The sequence below is a fragment of the Diabrotica virgifera genome, chromosome 10, assembly GCF_917563875.1.
Source record: "Diabrotica virgifera virgifera chromosome 10, PGI_DIABVI_V3a".
In the NCBI taxonomy this organism is placed as follows: domain Eukaryota; kingdom Metazoa; phylum Arthropoda; class Insecta; order Coleoptera; family Chrysomelidae; genus Diabrotica; species Diabrotica virgifera.
The window spans coordinates 128469471-128489789 of NC_065452.1; the positions used below are offsets into that span (position 1 = coordinate 128469471).

Here is a 20319-nt window from a genome sequence, read left to right on the forward strand (position 1 = left end):
AATGCCATTACTCTTTCCTTCCATTTCTGCTGTATTATAAAACCTGTTCCTAACCTTCTGGTTTCTCCCCCGCTTTTAAAAAATACCACGTCTCCTATTTCTATTATTTCTGTCTCCAATTGTTTTGTCTCTTGTAAAGCTATTATTTCTGCATTATATCTTTTAATTTTTCTTATTAATTCTTTGAGTTTTCCTGTTTCGTAAAAGTAAAATATCATCTGAGCTGATTTGCGAATCGAGGATCAAAGCTATTGTTAGCCTTTGTTGATGATCTAGATGCAGTCGCTCACTCTACAAGAGACGCAAGAGAGGTTTTTTCGGAACTCAAGGAAGAAACAAGTAGTCTGGGCCTTCGAGTAAATAAAGAGAAGACGAAATACATGGTCGTAACCAAAAATCCAAGACCAAGAGTTAGGCAGAACATAACTATTAATGACCACAACTTCGAAGTGGTAAAAGAGTTTTTAAATATCTGGGGCGGTAATCACAGACGACAACCACATAGAAAAAGAGGTCTCAGCAAGGATAGCTAAGGTGAATAGAGCATTATACCTATCATCATTATTAAGATCTAAGCTGCTAAAAAAAATCTAAATTAAGATTGTCAATTATTCGCCCAGTTGTTACATATGGAAGTCTGCTAGTATTTGAAAGGAAGGTTCTGAAAATCGTATTTCGGCATCAAAGAGATGAATTGACAGGATTGTGGAGAAGGCGTCGTAATGCTGAATTGGTAATTTTGTATGGTACTAAAAGCATCGTCAGACATATAAAGACTAACCGTATAAGATTGGCAGGCCATGTGGTAAGATCAGAGGAAGACATAGTGTTAAAAACAGTATGTTTTGAGAAACCAGACGGTAGAAGATCAGTAGGCCGTCCCAGGTCACTTATGACTGTTACCACCAAATTCACCTATGACTGTATTGCGGTGTTTTCTATTTGTCCTATTGTTTAAGTCTCCCTAGATTATGATTTCCCGAGATCTGCCGACTTTAGTAAGCCTGAGGGTAGTTTCTCGAAGAAATCGTCTTTAACACTGAAAAATGCATCATCATTCACTGCATTTACTCCTATAATTGTTAATTTGTCCATTAAATTTACATCGGTTGGCCCCGTAACGAGGAGACAAAGGACTGGCAGGGTCGCCAGTCTAAAGAAGGGGGCAATGTTACGACCTACAACCGGTTGACAGCTGTATTTGAATTCACCCTTAAATCAGAAGTGTCATGATGACATTTTTGATGTATGGGTGATTTCAAATACAACTGCCATTCGGTTGTCAGTCGTAACAATACAAATGAACTTAAATAAAACAACGAATAGTTATGTATATCAGTTTATTGTACTTACGGAGTAAACAATGTAAAAATTTAACAATGAAATATCTATGTAGATCACAACATGAATTAGTAAGCTCAGTGTGCTGTCCTGATGTTTTTCAGAAAATATTTAATGCTTGATTAATTTACACTCTTTTCATCTTTATTTCATCAAAAATAGGCCAGTTTAATATACATTACTTACAGGGTTTTATATCTCAACGCTTTAACTTCAGCTGAAATTTTCTAACAAAACGTTATGAAAGTGAAAATTTATTTATTGTCCTTAAAATCTTTCAAAAAAATATTTCGTTGGGAAGACTGGAAAGATACTTAGACAACTTAACGTTTTATTGACATTTAAAATGTCATTTTCTGGACAGTTTTATGGAAGAATTCGTAGAGACTTATATAAATAATATTCGTGGAAGAATAGATGTACAAAAGATGGGTTAGTCAACATTATCTTATTTATATTTAGGCATATACTATCAGTAGACATTTTAATTTAACATCTTAAAAACTATTTAAAACATCTTTCAATATCACTATTTTCTTAATTGCTCAATATTTAGTGCCAAACCTAAAAAGGAGTGCTAAACAGGAACTTGTGGGTATCTGTATCTCTGTAGAGTAGGAAGGGCGAGTCAAGTCTCACAGCACTTAGGCCACAATTGAATGGTGGGCTACAACAATGTTGTAAGCGACATATTGGGTCAAAGTGAGGTTTTAATGCAATATTATTGTATATCCAAAGACCAATACGAACATCTTTCAATCTGGCTAAAAACATTTTGCCTTCCCTGAGTTTTTCGTACCACAATGTTGGTATCCGTATGTTCATAAATAGCTTGTCAATATGTTTTTTTCATCTCCTGCATAATCTCAATTCTGTCGCTTACACTATAGTAGCTTATTTCTAACACTATACATTTAGTTTTTTTTACTGATATTCTCATATTAAGTTTATTTGCTGTGATATTGAAAGTGTGGTGTAGGTCTTCCTCTTTATCAGCAATTAGTACTGCATCATCGGCATAGCATAGTATCGTGATTTTATGCACTCCCATGTGGTATCCATGTCGTTTTCTTAATTCGTGAATTATTTGATTCATCACCATATTGAATAACAATGGACTGAGCGAGACTCCTTGGCGGATTCCTCCTTTCAGTTCTATGCGTTCTGTTTCTCCTGTTGACATTATAACTCTGGTTGTTCTTGTTAATTTCATTAATTAGCCTTATTATCTGGTGGTCTATTTGTTCAGCTTGTAATAAATTTAAGATATCATTTCGCCTCACCCTGTCAAAAGCACTGTTTCATTAATGTTTATTTCTCTGTTCTCTTCTTCTCCTCCTCCATATAATTTCGTGAAATGCTCAGTCCATTGTGTCTCCGTAATGTTATCTATCCGTACAAATTCATTCATTTCTGATTTTTGTCTCCTTATCATCTTCCACACCTTTTTCTGGGATCCATAGAGGTCGTATTCCATATCTTTGGTCGTATTGACCCATTGTGCATATTCTCAGGCTGTCCTTAGCTCATTGTCCATCCTGTCATTTCCAGGAAGGGGGCAAATCACCAGGGTGCATCTCCCCTATATCGGCAGGTGTAGACTAATGCTCGCCGAACGCATACTCTTGTATTGCCAATAACTCCGGACATTCACATAGGACAAGCTCAACAGTTTCGTTAACTCGTTCACACTTTCTGTACAGAGGTGTGTCTACTAGCTCCAGTGTGTGGAGGTGTTCGCTTAGTTGACAATGGCCAGTTAAAAAATCAACTGTCAAGCGTAGGCTTTTCCTGGTCATTCTCAAGTACTTTTCTGATGCTGGCTTCCCAAGGTTCCTTAGTGTTACCTTGGCAAGTCTACATCCTGGTCCTTCTTCCCAACTTTTCACGGTTTGCGTGTGGGAGTGACATTTGGCAATTTCCGAGATTGTTGTAGTTGACCAGAAAAAAGATCAAGTCCTAAGAGTCTTAGGCCTACTGCCTTCCTATTCCTAGCTAGCTGATCAGCAATGCGCTGCTTTTATTTCCCTGTGGGTAGTACCAATATAAGATTTTATAGAACAGTCTGCAAGAATATGGTCGCTTTTTTCTTAGAAAAAATCCTGGATGAATACCAAACTAACTAATTAAATTTATATGAGAGACATGATTCCATATGATACATAAAATCTTGAACAGAGGGCTGAATAGAGAGAATTTACTACCGAACTGACACAAGTACAATACTGTACTGAATACATACTAAACAGTACTGAAATGAATATTAAAATGTTTATGATGATTTATATACATATTATCTAGTATACATGATATAGCCTTGCAAACATTATTCACGACGACGCACATTCCGGATAAAACAGATGTTAGAGATGCCCTCTGGCCAGTGGCGGATCTACGGGGAGGGAAAATGAGGAAAAATATATTTTATAGAAAATATATCTCTGAATTGTCCAGATTTTCCGTAAGGTACGCCACGTTCAAAAAACCGAAAAACTGGGCTTTTTAAGTGTTTTGGGGATTTTTCATATTTTATAGAGTTCAAAATATGTCAAATTAATCAATGTTTTTTTATGATTATATAATATGAAGTAATGGATTCCTTTAGGATATTCAAAAATTGGACTAAACGTCTATAAACTCCCAAAAAACCATGTTTTTCAAGGTTTTTAAAGATTTTTGTGAGTTTTTGCCGTTATTCATATTCTTTTTAGATCGATACATTGTTTATCGGATCATTGTTTATGCAAAAAAATCAGTTTTTCAAGGGTTATCCTGTGGTTTTTACTGGGTTTACCCAACTTTTTTACTTTTCTTACATCATTAAAAAACATGTTTTTAAAAATCTTATAAAATATCATGAGAGGATTAATTCTCATATTCCGGGAAGCTAGATATTTTTTAAAACATACGAAAAACACGATTTTCAAGTATTTTTCGGTGTTTTTGTTGGATTATTCTAATTTTTGGCCGTTAGGCGCCAATAAATGGCACCTTTCAAAGTATGTTCTTGGAAAACATGAGATGATGTATTTTGCAGCTATAGAAAAATAATATGCAATCTCATCTTATACGAAAAACACGGTTTTCAAATGTTTTTTGAAAGTTTTTGCTGAATTTTTCCTCTTTTATCACCTTTAAACACTATTAAACCGAGCATTTCAAAGAAAACAGGGGTTTTCGCATGTTTCAAGAAATATCTAGCTTCTATGGGAAATACATCGTCTACTGTTATTTTATAATACGGTATGCGGCAAAATAAACAGTACTCAAATGCATATGCCTTCAATTTATATATTTCATGCGCCGACACGCACCGAGTGGTTTACGAACGTCGTTATGACGTATATGAATGTCGTGTTAACATTAGGTGCTTCAAGAAAGTTCTCAGGAGTCTCTTCGAATACTGCTCGATCATTCTGGGATATCGCCACTCACCAGACCTAACGCGACCTGATGCGTATCTATATATTATTATGGGGAAAGCTGAAAGAGGTAGACCGATCGACCGGTTGACATTCCGGAATTGCGGGCTAGAATTAAAGATTTTTTCGTGCATTTTTAACATGTTTTATGGGGAACGTCGTCGTGAATAATGTTTGCAAGGCTATATCATGTATACTAAATATATAAATAATCGTTAACATCTCAATATTCATTTCAGCAATGTTTATTTTGCCGCATACTATATTTTTGAAAACGCTATTTAATGAAACGTAAAAAAAAGTTGGGTAAATCCAGTAAAACCCCCAAATAACCATTGAAACCTGGTTGTATTTGCTTCTTTGAGATCTGAAACTATTATTTTTCATATTTTTGGAATTTGAATTGGAGACGCCTTGATTCAGGTTATATTAATTTTCAAAAAATGTGATTAACCCCGCAAAAACCCTTATAAACTTTGAAAAATCTGGTATTTAGTGGGTTTAAAGGTGTTTAACTAACGGAATTAACAACATACGGAGACAACATCGCGCGAAATGGATATGAGTATGGTTTTGCAAACAGACAAGGTGGGGAGAAATAGGGTAAATAGCAAGAAAAAAAGAAATAGAAACAAAACTTGGAAATCAATAGAAGGAGAAATTGATACAAGGGAAAACATATTTATAGGTTGATGGAATGTACGAACAATGGCGGAAATAAGTAAAGCACATCAGATAGCAACAGAAATGGGTAGATACAACATAAGCATACTAGGGATCAGTGAAACTAGATGGAATGGGTCAGGACGAATCCAATTACAGTGTGGAACTACTGTCATCTATTCTGGCAAAGATATAAACTCAGACAAAGAAAAAGGGGTGGCATTAATGTTAAATAAAGCATCGGCCCAAGCATTGGTGGAGTGGGAGAATGTCTCTGAGAGAATTATATGGGGAAGATTTCAAAGCAGAAACTTAATAATAATTAATGTGTATGCTCCAACAAATCAACAAGAAGATGAAACAAAGGAAGAGTTCTACGACCAGATGTATATGTTGCTAGCAAAAATACAAAAAACATATAAACGGGATATAAAAATCGTTTTGGGGGATTGGAACGCCAAAGTAGGATCTAATAATAATGGAAATGAACATGTAATGGGGATTCATGGCATGGGAGAAAGGAATGACAATGGCACGAGATTAATAGAACTTTGCTCGACAAACGATATGATGATTGGGGGAACATTATTCCAACATAAAGATATCCATAAAACAACATGGACGTCACCAGGAGGAAAATTTAAAAACCAAATTGACCACATTCTCATTGAAAAGAAGTGGAAAAATTCCTTACAAGATGTGAGAGCAATGAGAGGAGCCGACTGTGCATCAGACCACGAATTAGTGAGAGCAAAAATAAAAATTAGCCTCAAGGCAAATTATAAATCAAACAAAAAACATAGAAAATTCAATACAAATAAATTAAGAAACGTTGGAGAAGCATGTGGGGAACTTGAAACAAGTAGGAAAATCTAGCATTGAAGGTATATGGGAAATATATAAAAACGCGTACATGGAGGCAGGGAAAGAGATATTAGGGTGCAAGGAGAAAGCTGATCGACCATGGATAACGCTGGACACTAAAACAAAAATCAAGGAAAGAAGAGCAATCAAAACTGAATTGATCAAAACAACAAACCCGATAAAACAAAAAGAAATGCAGGAAAAATACACAGAAAAAAATAAAGAAGTTAAAAAACAAGCCAGAACAGATAAAAGGCTGTATATGGAACAAATGGCAGAAAAAGCAGAGGAAGCAGCGATAATGCATGACACAAGGACACTTTACGCAATAACCAAACAAATTAAAGGGGGCAAGAGCCAGCAAAGAACGAAACTAATGGGGAAAGAAGGAGAAACACTCACAAGTCAAAAAGAAATTGCCCAAAGATGGACACAATTCTTCGCAGAACTCTATGAAGAAGGAATTGAATCACAAATAGAGATGGAAGAAACTGAGAGAAACGAAACATTAATCATAAGAAACGACGAATTTACGAAGGACGAAATAAGGTATGCTATAAACCTTTTAAAAACGACAAAGCGGGTGGTGTTGATGGAATTCCCGCAGAATTGATAAAATCACACTTAAACTTCTCAGTGGATATGTACTACTTACTATTTAAAAAAATTTGGATCGAGGAAAAGATACCAAAAGATTGGGGTGAAGGAGTTATAATAAAGCTACCAAAGAAAGGAAATCTCACACTATGCGAAAACTGGAAACCAATCACTCTTCTCACTGTAGCTACCAAAATAATGGCCAGAATAATATTGGAGAGAATTAAAGATCCCATAAATGAAAAATTAAGAATTAACCAAATAGGATTCAGACCGAACAGTTCCTGTATTGACCATATAAATACCCTAATAATCATCCTGGAACAATCAGCAGAAATGAATCAGGAAGTTTATATCAACTTTGTAGACTTCGAAAAAGCGTTTGATTCAATAAATCGTAATATGATGTGGAGGATATTAAAACTCTATGGAATACCAGACAAATATATAAGAGTAATAAAGCTTTTCTACGACGAATGTTTTGGCAGAGTTGAACATGAAGGGGAACTATTCCAACAAATAAGCATCAAAAAAGGAGTAAGACAGGGCTGTGTCTTGTCACCGACATTGTTTATAATAGTCATAGATTGGATAATGAAACAAACTGAAGATAAAAAAACAGGTATACAATGGTCACCATTTACAAAACTAGAGGATCTAGAGTTCGCTGACGACATATGTCTCATAACATCAAACAGACAACACATGCAAAACAAAATCACCAGATTGAACAGCATAGCAAAAACAACCGGCTTAAAAATAAATCCGAAAAAAACGAAAATACTATCAAATGGGGAATCGAACGGAAACAATATATATTTGGAAGGGAAACAAATAGAAGAAGTAAACGATTTCTGTTATTTGGGCAGTCTGCTAAACACAACAGGAGGCACAGAAAAGGACATAACACAAAGAATAAGCTTCGCACAAAACGCTTTCAACTCTTTGCGCAAGATATGGGCCTCGACAAACATCAGCAGAAGAACAAAGTTACGATTATTTGAAACTAATGTAAAGTCTTTCCTGTTATATGGAGCAGAAACATGGAAACACCATAAAAAATTCTTTCAGAAAATAAAATCCTTCATTAACAGGTGCCTACGTATTATACTGAGAATATTTTGGCCAAACAAAATTACTAATGACGAATTGTGGAGAATAACAAATGAAGAAAGGATAGAACATACAATAAAAAAACGGAAATGGAAGTGGATAGGACACACCTTACGAAAACCAGCAACAAATATTGCTAGACAAGCTCTACATTACCATGCTCAAGGCAAAAGAAGAATGGGTAGACCATCTTATACGTGGAAAAGAACAATAGAGAAAGAACTCAAAGAAAATAATTTAACATGGAACGATGCAAAAAAGATAGCAAAAAACAGAAGAGAATGGAGAAAACTAGTAAACAAAATTGGACGGAACTCAACAGATGATGCGTGGGACTAGCAACCTCACCATCATTCCTCATGCTACTTGAAACACCGCAAGGTGCCCTTTGCTCCACTTGGAGATGTATGATATATGATGAACTAAAGAAATTAATTACTTCAAATTATATATTACCTATAAAATGTCTTGATGTGATCTATTTTGAAGTATATAAAATGGGGAACATCCTCAAAAACCCCTAAAAACCAGTTTTTTTAAAAAATGGGAAATACATATATATGTATAAGCCCATACTCGTATAGGCTGTTATAAAGCTGTTCTGCATCCCCATTTTGTTTAGCATACTCCTCTGAAATATGTCAGTTTTATTTGAAAGATGAAAGTAATATTAAAAGATATTTTAGTTGAATTCTTTGTTTTTGTATCTCGTAGTCTACTGATCAAAAAAGCAAAGTTGCTTAATAAGTTACGTTCTTTATTCGATTTGTAGTTTTGTTACCCTGAATATTTTACTTTATAAGTAAAGGCGTTATAAAAAGCAGCGACATTAGGCTTGACAAGACATCTCGTAACGCCACAGTTCGTAACGCCACAAATCGTAACGGAAAATTCGTAACGCCATACCGTAACAAATGCTATAATTTGTAAAGTCAAAATTGAATTATTCTGTTTATTTTTGTTAACGTGGAATCTAACTTTTATTACAGTTACAGTTGAAATTTCGTTTATCAATTTTAACAACTAGCATCAGAATAAACATTTTAACACATTTCATATTTCTTGGGGAAAATATTTAAAGTTATGTCTTAAAATAAATATAATCTAGTAATGTAAATTGTATTAATTTTGATAATAAATACAGTATTATTAAAACCGTTTTTATATGTTTCATTACTATTCAGACTTAGGCCGTCCGCACATGGGTCGATCGAAGACACGTCTCGAAGTTCGCGCGTCTTGCTCGTCTTGTACGAACCCTGCGCCACAAGCGATTGCTCTCCGCACACTAGTCGATTCAGTTTGCTCACATCTTCCACCCAGGAAGAATGCATTTTTTATATATCAACCAAAACGACTATTTCGATCTGTCAAAATTACGGTAGTGTTACATGTTTCGTATATTTTGTATAAAATGAGCATTATACAATTGAGGGTATTTTTCTACTTCCCCAACTAATTTGATAACAAACACCTAGAAACAGAATTTCAATGTTTTCAAAATTTTATATTACAAACAATATATTGCCACAAAGCTAATAGTACTACAATCAACAAACATAACATTCACCGATCTTTAAAAAAAAACTATGATTTAGTTTAGCACAAAAATCAACAAAAAACGAAGGAAACAAATAAAATAATGACTGGAAACGAGCGTCTAACTCGAATTTTCTCGTGCGCTACCGATCGCAAGGAACGAGAGTCGTACTAGATGAGGAGATATGCAATCTTAAACGCCCCGCCTCTGGAGCTCAACGCCACAACGAAGAAACTTGAGTGACGGGGAGAGATCTACGCGACTGGAATCGAGTCGACTACATCGAGCGTCAACTCGAGTGCGGACGGCCTAGTTTTACTACTTTAAAGTCATAATTCAAGGTAAAAACTTTTAAAAAATTATTTAGTTATACAAATAAGAATATACGCAATTATGTGTGAAATATATTTAAAAAGATGTGGTCTTAAAAAAAGTACCATTACTTTTAATATAGGAATATACGCAAAACGCGTTTCGGTATAAATTCAGTAATACTAAATTTGCTAAAAAACTCAAATGTTGCCGTTACGAATTGTCCGTTACGAACTTATGGCGTTACGAATTGTCCATTACGAACTTATGGCGTTACGAAGTGTCCGTCACCATTTGTCGGGTTAAGAACTGTCGCATTACGAGATGTCATGTAACCGACATTAGGATGCATCCTGAAACTTTCTCAAAAATAACCTTAATATAAATGTAGGTACTGGTAAGCACAGGTTTCTGTATGTAGATAACAGCATTCATTATAATCCACGCTAAAAAATTCATACATATACAATAGTGGGGATTCATTGAAATATATTGATACAAGACATTCATAGAAAATATCAGATGACTTAATTAATAGTGTTATTAGGAACTCTTTCGATCAAAAACTTAAAATTTTATTGGAATGTTAATTAGTTGCCATATTTAAAAACATTTACAAGTCTACTCTGTGTTGAATATCAATCTTCAATAGATAATTTAATTTCCTATGTGGGGTCGCTAGTCTTCCATCGAGCTAATAGAGTGATATGGGTGGTGTTGGCTGGAGTACTAAACCCGAAAACAAGAGAAGAGGCAATAACTTAAAGATAATCAAATTCGATAAAAATTACAGAACTAACTTCGAGCTTTGCACTAACACTCATTCATTTAACACGAATTCAATCACTAATTAACATTAATATAACACAATAATACTGAAAAGAATCGTTCATCAGCCCCTTTCTCCTCTGAATCCTCTCTGAAGATGCCCTCCTCCGCAGAACATCAACAAACTACCACCAAAACACTACCCAGACCAACAACCAACCAGTGCCACCACTCACAACGAAAAAACACGTCCTAAAGAGGCGACAAAAGACACCTAAACAGGACTCCTAGAACACACCAATCAGAATACATCTCCTTCTTCTACAGCACTAAAGTCCAAATTGAGCCTTGGCCTCCTTTATTTTTTGCCTCCACCCTTGCTTGTCTGTGGCTGCTCTTCTCCATACACGGACTCCTAAAAGGGCTTGTGCGTCGCTGTTTACTGTGTCTTCCCATCGCTTTCTTGGCTTTCCAACCGGTCTCTTTCCCTGCATTCTAGCATTCAGTGCTGTTTTTGGTAGCCTATCCTCTCCCATTCTTATCACATGTCCGGCCCATTGCAATCTTTGTATTCTAATGAAGTCTGACAGGGGTGCTTCCTTATAAAGTTGATAAAGTTCGTTATTGTATCGACTTCTAAAGATTCCGTGTTCCCTCATAGGTCCTAGTATCTAGTATTCTCTTCAGTACTTTCCTTTCGAATGTGTCGAGTTTGTTTTTGGATGTTTCTTTCAGGACCCAGGCTTCACTGCCGTAGCATGTTATTGGTCGAATTAAAGTTTTATACATTCTCATCTTTGTATTCCGGTGAACACTTTTAGACCGAAATATATGGGAGAGGGCAAAATATGCTCTATTTGCCTGAGTTATTCTCTTCCGTATTTCTCCATCTTCTGATTCGTCGGCATATATTTCTACTCCCAGGCAAGGGACTTTCACTTTACATAGACTCGTTTGAGGTTTATACCCACTTCTTATCTTTTTTTCATAGATCAGAATACATACAACCACTATATCCCAAAGATCAATTAAGCTTATTAACACTAAATGTTGTCATTAGAGAGACAAAAATTCAAGGAAGAAAAGTAATAGCATTATTGAACAGAGTACTATGGGAAAAAATATAAACAAAGAAATATAACACCAGGGTAAAAAAGCATAATTACATATAGCTCAAAAGTTTAAAGAAGTCTATTAAAGAAAATAATATAAAAAAACTAAGAAAATTAAGGGAAATCCTGAAAATCAAACACGGAATGTTCTTCCCTTTTCATATTTCGGATGTTGACGACTATCATGACAACGTGTACTTTACATATTGCTGCTCTGAAAAAAGTTGTGGGTGTTGTGTTGAACCGCGTACCTACGTATATTTTTCAGCCATGAAATTCTTTTCCTTCCTGGTTCTCATTTTCCTTCTACTGTTCCCTGTAAGATTAGTTGCAGCAGTCCATATCTCTCGATGTTTCTCATTATGTGACCGAGGTGTTCGATTCTGGCTGCTTTTATTGTGGTTAACAGCTCTTTTTCGTTTTGTATTCTTAAGAAGATGTCCTGATTAGTAACGTGGTTGATATAAGATATCTTCAGAATTCGACGATAAAGCCACATTATGAAAGCCTCGATTTCCTTGAAGGTGGCGTCTGTGAGAGTCCACGACTCAACTCCATACAACATTACAGGAGATATATAACATCGTAGTAACCTGATTTTATAGGTACTGATAAATCTTGACATTTGAATAGCTTAGCCATTTTTTGAAATGCAGATCTTGCTTTCTCTATCCTACATCTGATTTCTTGGTAATGGTCTCAACTTTTATTGACGTTCGTACCATGGTAGATTTATTTTACTGGTAAATTAAAGAGAAATTATTAATCTGGTTTGACCATGTACAAGAATGCCAGATTAAACAAACTGTAGAATGGAAATCAGGTTGATGAAGAGATCGTGTAAGAAGATACCTGGAACGATAGAGATGGCTTGAGATAAAAAAATTGAAGACATAGAATGTTCGAAAACGAAGCTACGGGAAGAAGTAGAGTTGTGCATACATTTGTACAGTGTATTAAAAAATTAAGCTTAGATAAAATACTTCTATATTAATATATACCTAAAAAAATATATTTCTGCTAAAAAAATTGACAGCTAATACAATATTTCCCATGAATGTCCTTTTTGCTTGTAATATATTATATATTAGTGATCAAACTATATAAGAATTACTATCTGTCGACTACTGCTAATTGTGGCCCACATACAATATTTTATTGCAGAAAAACTTCAACAAGGCTTTTTACTTGCTAACTGCAATATTTTAGTAACAACAAATAACAATACACTGAAAACAGAAACATACTAACACTGTACCTAGAATTAGTTAAATGTGAGCCAAAAACTAATGCTGTAACTAATGTTTCTAACACTAGAGTAATAAGTATGCTACTAGGGGTAAATGTTTTATTTCCATCTACTAATAAAAAACTTCCTACAAACGTTAACGAAGGAAAACCATAGTCATAATGTTTGAAGAGAACAGTTCATAAAGTTTTTACTTTCAGAGGTCGTTTAGGTATAAGTTTTTACTTTCGCGATATCTTTCAGTTTTTGTTATACAACACAAAACTAGATTTCTTCATTTCCCTAGTACACGCATCCTAATCCAGTTCCCCATGGCTCTATATGAACATTAAATTGAAGAGAGTAGGGCTCAATGGGTCCTGATATCTTATTCCGTTGCCTATGGCTATAGGCTCTGTAAGTTGTACATCTATTGTGACTTCCATTTTGTTGTTTTTACGATATTTAGGGGAACTTCTCTATATACAGAAGATGGATTACATCTTTGAGTCTTACTCTGTCAAATGCTTTCTTCAAGTAGATCAGACACAGAAAAAATGCTGGTCTGCAGAGGCGGCTTTACCTGTTGTGCAGGGTGTGCCGTGCACACGGACGCCGAGCGCCAAAGAGCGGGTCATTTACTTTGTTTCAACATAAAATATGCTTTAAAACGATTAATGAAAAATTACATTGGCACTTAGTGCCATAAAAGAAGGGCGACTGTGGCCGGCCACTCTGTGGATCCACAAAAGTAATTTACCGTGGGTTATTATGCGAGCGACTGTGGCCGGCCACAGTCGCTCGTCTGTGATGCAACGTCCACTCCACATAAGAACCCACAACAACACATTGATTGTGGATCAACAGAGTGGCTGGCCACAGTCGCCGTCTGTTATGGCGCTTATGCGCGATGAAAGAATGTTGCGGGGACGTATCAATGGCAAGATTGAGAGGTCGGGAGGCTTATTCCAGAGGCAATTTGGTTTTTGTAAAGGGAAAAGCACGGTGAGTGTATTCGACACTTTGCGCAATAGAGGGGATGAACACCGTTGGGTGGCCCTGTTGTTGTTCGATGTTAGGAATGCATTCAATACGCTGCAATGGAACGAGGTAATGAAAAGGTAATGGAGGAGAGAGAATGTCCTGGATATCTGATAAACGTGGTAACGGACTATCTTTCTAAGAGAAGAATTATGGTGGAGAAAGGATCTGTCTTGGGTCCGACGCTATGAAACCTGGCATATGACGGGATCATGAGCTGTGAATATGGAGAGGGTACGACTTCCTTTGCATTCGTGGAAGACCTCGCTGGTAGTGGAGGGGGACGAGCCAGATCTTAAATACCGGGTACGGAACGTAGGCGGCGTTGTGAAGAAATGGATGATACAGCACGGACTGAAACTCGCAGCAGAGAAGACCGAAGCCATCATTCTGACAGGGAAAAGAAACAGGCAAAGTGTGGAACTACAATGTGCAGGGGCGTATCTAATATCCAAGAAACACGTAAAATACCTAGTAGTGACATTGGACCAGATCGGAAAGTGGGGGGAGAACGTGCGTGTGGTGACCCAGAAGGTTCCAAACAGTGAGGCTGCGTTGGAAAGGGAGATGCCCAACATTGGGGGACCCAAATCCGAAAGGAAGAGGGCCTTGCACGGTGTTATGCAGTCGATCGTCCTCTACGCGGAACCAGTCTGGAATGAGGCGGTAGAGATACAGTCCTACAGGGGGCTCATGACACGAGTGGACAGAACAAATCTGCTGCGAGTGGCATGCGATACAGGATTGTGTCTGCCGCGGCCTTGTGGGCCATCACTGGATGTGTTCCGCTGCATGTGTTGGTAGTGAAAAGAAAAGAACTATATGACAGAAGAGACCTAGAGCTCACTATGACCGAGAGAAGACAGGAAAAAGAAAGGACAATTGAAAGATGGCAAGAAGAATTGAACAAAATGGAGCATGTGGCACAGTGGACAAAGATGCTGCTCCCGAACCTAAAATATTGGGTGGACTGTAATCACAGGCGCCTGGATTATTTCCTAACGCAGGTGCTCACAGGACACGGGTGTTTTAGAGCCTACCTCTCAAGGTTCGGAAAGGCTGACACTGATGAATGCCTATACTGCAGACACCAGGACACTGTTACACATACAATGCTAGAGTGCAACAGATGGATAGTAGAAAGGAACAGAATGGAAAGAGAGACAGGTGTAAATTTTGTGACAGTGTAATGAAGGTAAAGTGCTTCGGAAGTGATGTCGACCTTGCAGCAGCCATTTCTCTTTCGGAGCGCTGGATGACAGAGGAGGGTCTAGTTTGGCAGGTAGGCATTTGGCATAGCCTCGGCGACGAGAGGGCGTTTTAAAGTACCTCGGGAACTATCGCTGGGGCTACGAAGAATGAATCCTGCACTAAGGTCAGTCAGGCGGCGTTCTGGACTGAGATGTCTTCCTATGTCTGATATGAAGATTCCAGACCCTCCCTCTTTCAAAATGAGGAAAAAAGGTAGGTACCTATTCGACTATTCCATTTTGACTGCGCGTCTACTAAAGGGCGCCATGGCATTGACTGCATACGGGCGCTACATGGGCTAGAGCCGCCTCTGCTGGTCTATTATGCTCTAGCGATTTCTCAGTAATTTGCTTTATGACGAATATTGCATATGTACACAATCTTCCAGTATGAAAACCCTGTTGTTCATCTGCTAAACTTATCCTCTGATTCATTAGTCCTTGTAAAATTTTAGTTGTAAATTTTGGGGTAGTATTTAACGAGATTATACCTCTAAGTTTTCTTGCTGTTTTTTATCTCCTTTTTTTGAAGAGCCATGTGTATTTATAGTTGCAGTGTATTTATACCAGAGCCATGTTTTTTGCTGTGTATTTATAGTAACTTCTTCATTTGTGGTAATTTCTGATGTTTTCGGTTCTATCGTCATTTGTTCTTCCTCTGTATAAGTAGAGCTTTTTAAAATAGTTAATCCATGGGTTTTGGTTCTATTAGTTCCTTTACCTATGTTCTTTGCCCTCTTATACTTAAAGCGCAATATTTCCTGTTGCAGACCATCAAAATCATGTTCCATTTCTTTCGAAAAACGTTCCCCGTGATTCTTCTTACATCATCATCATCATCATCACCATCATCAACCCGTACGCGTCCACTGCTGGACATAGGTCTCCCTCAGCTCTTTCCATCTGTCTCTGTTTTGAGCGGCTTGCATCCAGTTACCGATAACATGCTTCAGATCGTCGGCCCATCTGGTTGGTGGGCGTCCTCTGCTCCGTAATGCTTCTTCTCGTAGCGTCCACTCGACAATACGTTTTGTCTATCGGTTGTTTGACAATCTGGAGACATGTCCTGCCCAATTCCACTTTAGCGACGCGATTTTTTCGACAGCGTCTGTCGTTTTTGTTCTACGACGTATTTCTTCGTTTGGGATTATGACAGATTAGTCATTATTTGCGTCTTGTTGATGTTAATATTTAGTCCGACCTCTAAGGAAGCGTGATATAACTTGTTCAACATTATTATTGTATCATCCATACGACCGACTATAAGAACGATGTCATCTGCGAATCTCAAATGACTGAGCTTCTCTCCATTTATGTTGATATCATATTCGTTCAGTTCTGCCATCTTAAAAGTGTATTCTAAAAGGGTTGTGAATAGCTTTGTTGAGATGGTATCTCCTTGCCGTACGCCTCGCTGTATACAGAATTTATTTGTTTGTTGTTCAGATAGTCTTACGCTAGCCACTGCCTTTTGGTAGATATATTTGATCATGTTAGTATAGCGATGGCATTCTGTCATATCTGTTATAATAGATTCGGCATTCTGTCAATGATTTTAACATTTTCTGCTGGCTTATGGTATCGAATGCTTTCTCGTAGTCTACGAATATCAGTGCCAATGGTTTGCTGAATTCTTCTTATATGTATTCTTCTTACAAGTGCATGTATTCCGTTTCTTATTGTCTTGTAATTATCGTATGCCTCTTGTGTCTTGATGTCTTGACATGCATTTCAGGTAGACTTTTTCTTTTCTTTGCATTTTTCCTTCCCTTCTGTACAAAACCATGGAGTTCTTCGCCTTGGAAACGATTTATTTTTATTTATATATCTTTCACCAAGAACTTCCTTGTTTGAGACAAAGATATTAGACTTAATTTTTGCCCAGCTTTCTTCGACTCCATCACTTTCTGTGATATATATGGATGCTTCAGAAGTCAAACGGTGTAAGTCACATTCTCCCTAAAAATGACTTATGAGATATAACACTTATTATTATATATAATAATATTATTATTTCCTTGTTTGTATTTATGAATATGTTACCCATATTATGATAAATAAAGACAGTTTATTTGTTTTTAATAACTACTTATATTTCTGCAACTATTGTCAGAAACATCTTAGTATCTCATTTTAAACACTTATTGACTTACGCAGCTTTCATACTTTACGATTTTTGTCGTCACGACAAACGGTCGTGCTCATCGGACTTTCACACTTTACGACAGTATTCATCTTATTGTCGTAGAGAGCACAAGGCGTAGAATGAATCGAGCAAAATTTTGGCTTTATGGTTAATTTATCGCCAGATTTATCATCGTAAATAAAGACAGAGACGTAATCGCCTACATTGGGTGCATCCAATCAATGGAAGAAGAGAAGAAGTAGGTTTATATCATACATTTTTTGGAGATTTAAGAACTGACCAAAATAATTTTTAATTATTTTCATATGTCAGTGACAAAGAATTTCCTCGCCCTTCTTATATATTGGTAGTATTGAATTGCTTTGACAATATTTTGGGATCCTTTTCTCCTTCCATGCATCTTTGCATATTGTCCACAGCCAGTCTTTCCCTTTCTCTCTTAAGTATTTGATCATTTCTGGTGCAATTTCATCCTCCCCTGGAGCTTTACCTACTTTTAATTTTCGTATCGCTTCTACCAGTTCTTCTCTTGAAATCTCTCTTAATTGTTCCCCCATGTCATTTATTTTTCTCAGCCTTTCTTACGGTGTCCTTCCAAATTTTTCTTCATACAAGTTATCAAATTACAAAACATTAAATTACATAAATTTTGTTTTTGTTCGTCATGATCATCTTTGGTAATCCCAGCTTATTAAATTAAATGGCTTTTAAGGCTTGTTGTCCCATTTTTGTTGCCCAGTTCAGTAGCAATATGTTGTATAAAAAAATATATACCTATTTTGTTAATAAATACAATTCAATTAGTGAACAATAATTACTGTTATAAGGCTCAATTTTCATCTTTCAATTTTAAAAAGATCCGTCTGATTGACTTCTGAGGCATCGATATGTTTCTGCTTCTTTCTTGTTATTCTTTTTTGGAATAGGTATCCTGTGGAATCATCCTATAAGCTTTCTACTTTTTTTATCTTTGTGGTGTATTCCGGTGTTTTGTTGTTTTCATTCGAATTTGTGAACAATAACAATTTATGATCGCAATACAAATCAACTTATCTTAAAATTTTCTATTTAAGTAAAATATTTATATTGGATTTAAAATCTATTCCCACTGATGGCAGTCTTCTTATAACTGATCTGTGAATGATCATTAACGCTCAAAGTAAGGCTTTTGTGAAAAACGGTATTGTATAATTTTTCTATACTCTAGAAATATCGGTGATGCACAGAAGACCTAAACAACCTAATCTAATCTACTCTAATCTAATCTAGGCAATAGTATCTGCAATTATGAACTGTTCTCAAAAATGCTTTAACCTTTTAGGTCTACTAAATAAACATTTACCTAAAACACTACCATAGTAGGTGATATAGTAGTCTTCTTTAGAAATACCTATCTTAAATTATTTTAAGCAAACCAGTGGTTTAGTATTTTAAATTTCAGTCTTTCAGTTTTAGTCATGAGCCCCATATTTTGTTTAATATTTCTTTCGTTTATTGTATGCCTACTGTGTAATCATTTATTATTTCATATAATCATCTAAAAGTTATTTTTCATAGGAATAAAGAAGGGCAGACGCTAGACAAATATTGTTTATTTATTTAGGTTGATACACGGTGTTTCATTGGGAAAGTAACATACGTTAACTGTAGAAAGAGGACACTTAGGCGGTCTCAAAAATACCTACTTAATGGGTCTTACTTCATTAGTAACAAATATACTGAGTGTTTTATCTATTTTACCATTTTTTTATTTGGTTCATAACTTTTTAACCACACTGTATATTTATTTTATATTTGGAACGCAAATATTCTTTAAGGTGTAAAATTAACTAATTTATTTAAAATTGTAAAAAATCCAGGTCCGGATTAAAAAATATTTGAAAAATGTTCCGACCCAAAAACAACACCCTGTACATTAATTTTTTTTAATGGATTTTGATTTTTGAAAAGACGATGAAAAACTAAATTTAGTGGTATACTTTGAATTTTCGGGAAAATGATTTTTCTGGCCAAATTTTGAATTTGAATTCTGAATATATGCGAATTTCGAGAGCTCGAAGTATTAAAAAAATTGAAATATGACTTACAACTTGTTAAACACACTGTACATTAATTTTTTTAATAGATTTTGCATTTAAAAAAGGTTGAAAAACTAAATTTAGTGGTTTACTTTGAATTTTCTGCAAAATGATTTTTCTGGTAAAATTGCGAATTTGAATTCTGAAATTATGTGAATTGCGAGAGCTCGAAGTAAAAAAATTAAAATGTGACTTAATTTTAATTAATATCATTATTTAATCTAAATTGGTAAAATATTAACATTTCAGTCTTTTTTTATTATGGCTACAAATAATTCATAACAAATATTAACCTTTAATTAATAATGAATAAATTATAAAGAGTCCCCAAAAAATACATTGTCCAAGAAACAGAAACATTTTTCCAAAAAATAACTTATTAAAACTATAATAATTGTTCAAAATGGCCACCACCTTGTTGAAGACAAAGTCTTGCTCTTTTTGTTATTTGTCTGACTGACTTCCTAATCTCGTCAGGATTATTCTTCATTTCTTGGAAGGCGTCTCAAATCCGGTCAAGAAGTTCTTCCCTACTATTTATTTCCTCGTTATAAACTTTGCAATTTAGATATCCAAAAGTTATTTTTCAGCAATTTTTTTCTGTTTTTTAATTTTAAGATAGTTTCCTGGTTGATTAAAGTTATGCATTTTTTGTGGACTTTTTATTATTTATTCATTAATTAAAAGTGAATATTTGTTATGAATTATTTGTCACCATAAAAAACTAAAATGTTAACATTTTAACAATTTAGATTAAATAATGGTAATAATTAAAATTAAGTCACATTTAATTTTTTTTACTTCGAGCTCTCGCAATTCACATATTTTCAGAATTAAAATTCAA

At 35.6% G+C, this 20319-nt stretch overlaps 1 protein-coding gene across 1 annotated transcript in view; it reads right to left on the reverse strand.

The window, feature by feature from the left end:
- Positions 1–1323: 1323 nt before the first annotated feature.
- The window catches only part of LOC114342588 (uncharacterized), a 142422-nt gene continuing 123426 nt past the window's right edge, over positions 1324–20319 (reverse strand). The window contains exon 7 of the transcript XR_007701182.1: positions 1324–10298. The gene's annotated coding sequence lies outside the window, so the exon portion shown is untranslated. The remainder of the gene's footprint in view (positions 10299–20319) is intronic.